Consider the following 5000-nt stretch of genomic DNA (forward strand, 5'->3'; position numbering starts at 1 on the left):
TCTAACAGATTCTAAAAAAACAAGAGGCAGACAGCAAATTCTCAAGAAAAGGAAATAGCTTTTTTGAAATGAAGAAGCCTGCCGTTTGCCTTGCCCGTAAACGCCAAACAAATTTCTATCGTAAACCATCCATTGCGAATTTTTACGACACTTCTGCCCACTCGACGGAAAGTAAATTTTAATATACCAAGTGAGACCCAGAAAAGGAAGGTCAATGGTGCTTCAAAGCCAATTTGATAAACAAGGGTTCGGGTTTCTTGTTTCTCAGATGGTAATTTATATTTTTCATCCGGTTCTGAGTGTAGTCCAGAGAAGAAGATTTCGACAACCGTCACACGACAACAGAGATGGTGGCTTATTGCAAAGGTTCTCTTTCAGAACAACTTTCACGAGTTACTTGAAGACAGGAAAAGGTATATAATTAGCTGCAAACCCGTCAGACCGGAATGCAAAGTTAGATCTCTTGGTTGGCCTTTGCTCACGAGTTCTAAATCCTATAAACACTTTGCTAAATTCCTGGTTTCCCAATTTTTTTCACAACAATTTTCGTCTTTGGGGGAACAGGTGTGGCGCAGTGAAAGCATTCGCCTTCCTCTAAGGTGGCCTGGGATTGAGTCCCGTATTCCTAATAGCACACGATCGATATGTCAATATTCACTCATGGTTAGCTACGAGGCTTTACGGTTAAATTCCAAGATTGTTTTGTTTAGAACTCCTCCTTGAGACTTATGAGACAAACAAAACAGAACTCCACCGTGAAATTTGACCATAAAGCCTCGTAGCCACGCCTTAATATTGATATATTGAACTCGCCTATTCGCTGCTTCTTCACTCGACTCCGAAAGGATTTTCTCCCGGTATTTCCCTCGTATCATAACGTTTGATTTACAGTTTCCACAAAGTATTAGAACTCGGCCATATAAACTTGACAGACTTAACTATTAGAGGGTAATGTGAAGTCTTTGTTTTCTACCCATATAAACCATGTGAGCATTGGCCCTACTAAACGAATTGGGTCCACACAATGACAGAGAACAACTCTGATCAGGGTGGAAATTGAGCCCACGACCTTCGGGTTAGATCACCGATGCTCTACCGATTGAGCTACAAGGTAAGACGGGAGCAGGTCGTGGGAATTGAAGATGACAATGTCACCATGGTCAGAGGTTTGCTCTGTTCTCGTATGCGCCTGTTACACACGAAATCCACGCAATGTTGAAGTATTCCACGTGTATTTCTACAGTTTAAACTTGACCTTTTAAGCGTTACAACTTCTCTTCAAAAGCACAAGGCTTTTCTCTGACGTCACATGACGTCCCATACAGTGTCCAGTCCCCTGGCGCATTTCTATAGGAGGAGGAGGAGAAGCAGTCGTCGCTCAGTTGGCTAGTGCGCGGCTTTCGGAGCGAGAAGTCCCCGGTTCGATCCTCGGTGACTGACAGAGGGAGGCTTCCATTTATACCATTTTCGTAACTGAAGTAACTACCGACGTTAAATAAAGTGACTTTACCTTGACCTTATATCTAACAGGCCCAATTGCATTAGAAGGGCTAACGCTCACATGGTCTATATAGGTAGAAAACTAGCACTTCACATTACCCTCTAATAGTTAAGTCTGTTGATATATAAGCGCTACACGGCCAACGTTTGCAAAAACGTTACCCTTCCTTGTACATATAAACTTGCGACAGTTGCTATTGTTTTGTTATCCTCCAAGTCAGGCTCATTTTTTCATTTCCTTGTTTTTCGGAACCTGTTATTATCCGAAAGAAACGATTAACTTCAGAATACTTAGCATGAAATTCGGGAAAACTGATTACAATTGTGCTTCGTTATCATTACAAATATTTTGCAATTCACTTTTACCTCATAACTGAGAATTAAGCAAGCGGAAGTGAGTATTGGCGTCAAGGCTCTCTTAGAGCTCCGAAGTGAACTTCCTCGGAGAACCATGCGTAAATTCGGGACTGGCCAAAGATTACGAAACGCATTAGTCTATATATGTTGCCTAATAAAGTTTCCTCACATGGGCTTGTCGTGGTAGTCTTAATTTTTTGGCAACCCCGATACTGCTATGATTTTTTCGTTTCTTCGTTCCGTCCTACCTAACTGCCCATGGGAATCTGAGTTTTGTCACAATTTGCTTTTCATTCTTTTCCAGTTTTGCACATGCGCACTGGCACACGGAACGCTTTTACGCCTGTCTTAATATCCGGTATCCGAAGTAGGAGCCGGAGATCATCTCGCTCTTAACTACCCTGAGGACTAAGTCTTTGGTCTAATGATTGCTTGCTGATAGGGTCTTCGAAGAAGTACAACGAAGGAAGGAACCGGCCAAAGCAGTGAAAACCAATTGCAAAGCAGCTGCTTAGAAACGTTCTATAATTTTCCTCTAAAAAGGAGTAACTGCAAATAAACGTAGGGCACAAAATATCAGGTCTGGGTTTTTCAGAAACAGGAGCTTGATATTAGCTCATTTCTGTCCTCTTAGCTCGAGATATAAAGAAACGTTTGAAAGGAACGAGACAAGTTAAAATGAAAGAATTTTCACGCTTTTATGACAAGTAGGAGCCTGCCGTTTCCCGTTGGCTGTAAACGTCATACTTAAAGGGAAAGTACGGCCTAGCTAGAAAAAGTTATTCTGAATTGAAAGTTCTTTATCTTCATTGTCATCCTTGACCACTCATTTGGGCTTAATGTGTTTAAGTAGCCAACAATAACGCTTCAATTAAAATCCGCCATCTTTGTTTTTGTGTATGCAAACGAGGCTATGACGCAGCAACAGTCAAGGATTTCTCCGGATGACTAGATGTACTTGACTTAAACAAGTAAAACACAGGCGAGGGGAGCGATACTTTGAAGACGTGAATCTTAATCCAGAGGGTAAATTGTATTAATATTGGCTCCACCATCAGAACAGATTTACCTCGTGGTCGTGAAACGGGGTTTTACATGTGAGTTATATGCAGGAGTTTTACGAAGCGAAAGAGAGCTTGCAGTGTTATGCCGCGCTCATTGCTGTGAAATAAACGCCTGGCCCCAGTTGTTCAAAGGGTGGATAGCGCTATCCACCGGATAAATCGCTATCCATTGGATAACTCAATTGGTTTTGCTAGTGTTTATCCGATGGATAGCCCTATCCATCGTTTGAACAACTAGGGCCTGTCTACCGTGGCTTTCTACGAGATCCCTGTTACAATTCAAAACAAACAATCGATTTATATATTTCCATCGAATGGTGAGAGTAAATCGTTTCAGTAGTGTCTAATATGTTGGATAAACTACTAAGTGAGTAGACTGCCGGACGTCCCTTCTAAGTCAGTCGAGCCGCTCTCGTCACGCACGCGAGCCGAAGAGCTGAGGGGAAGATGGGGCGAGAAATAGATCCAAATTTTCGCTCTCTCTCCATTCTCCCCTCGGCTCCCTTGCGTGTCTAGACTGCTACAATAAGCGCCAAACACTTTCCCTTTTAAGGAATCTCAGACAAATCCCTCCCCCAAGGTCTTTCCATCTAGCCCCTCCCCCCCAAACAAACATTGAAGGGGGTAGGCGGGGGAAGAGGGGGCAGTGCAAGTGGAAAATGTAACGTTAAGGTGATTTTTCCCCAATTGTTGTCTTCCCAGTTCAGTGTCTCAACTATTTTTGTGGCTTATTGTAGCTTTCATTCGCTTTTCAAGAACACGGACTCTGGTCACAGCCAAAGCAGGAAGTCCGTGAATTACGCATTTCCGGTTCTTCTGTGCATTCTCAGGAATTTGAAACAATAACGGTCGTCAATGGTTACAACATTATACCATTACCGCGACTGCGCGCATTTTTGGCTGTGGCCAGAGTCTGTGTTCTGTTCTGGGAGGAGAATGGGATTCCATATTCCGTCACAACTGATTATAAGTTTCTTTTTAACGGCGATGATCATTTTCTTCAAAATCAATTTCAACCCGGAAATATGTATCATTTCATATGTTCTCCAATTAGACTGCGAGTTGCCTCTAATTTCGGAGAGCGAGTTGGGAGCTCGGTCGAAAAATACGCGCGGGAGGAATTCGGAAGACGCGCGTCGCGAGGGGAATTATCCCACTCATCACTCGCACGCCGAAATAAGAGACTACTCCCACTTGCAGTCTGTTCTCTAATATCAGTAGCTCATCAAGTGGGGCCTCTATTTACCATATTTGGCTTAGGAATCAACCATTTCCAGAGTTGATTTATTTATAGAACGCTTCCCTTGGGAGATTCAGCACGCCCACTGTTGTAAAAGGCAATCAAAACAAAGCTATCTCAGCCTCAAGGCAAATATGATATTTTTCGCGGCAAAAACCTGTTCCTAAAAATAACTTTACTCGAGAAAGGGTTGACTCAACGAATTACCCCTTGATGAGCTCCAGCTGATAAAGATTCTATAATATTCTATACAACAATTGTCTCAATTATCAACCTGCAAATAATAAAGGAAACGTTTTCTTTTCCGTCAATTAAGACTTCAACAGGCTCCAAGTTATCTTTGTTTTGGGCAATCTTGCTCGTTGTAGCAAATAGCGTCGGAATGGCAAATGCAGACGAGAGATTTCCTAACCTCGTTCCCAGGGTCTCTCTTTTCAAGAAAGCAGAGAAGCGAGACCCTGGGAACGAGGTTGGAGATAACCATTTTCATTTTTTTCATGTCATTTACAGGATGCTTGATCGCTGGGTTTCTTCTCATGACTGAAATGGCGACTCCTCAGTGGAGACGTTGGGCAAACTGTTTGTCCCAGGTGGCCTACGGGGTTGGTATTGCTGTGCAAGATTTGATTGCGTAATTCATTCGCGGCTGGAAACCTTTCAGTTTGGTCATAACCCTGCTGAATGTGCCGTTTATTGTGTATTATTGGTAAGAGAATATGGTACACCGATTATTAGCAAAATCATGTTTGAATAAGTGTCGCAAAGTTCGCTATGAAATAGCTATGAGCCCTTGTACCCGAACTTACAAATTCACAGCGGTTGAAGGAACCAAAATTAAA

Source organism: Montipora capricornis, chromosome 6 (assembly GCF_036669925.1).
Source record: "Montipora capricornis isolate CH-2021 chromosome 6, ASM3666992v2, whole genome shotgun sequence".
Taxonomy (NCBI): domain Eukaryota; kingdom Metazoa; phylum Cnidaria; class Anthozoa; order Scleractinia; family Acroporidae; genus Montipora; species Montipora capricornis.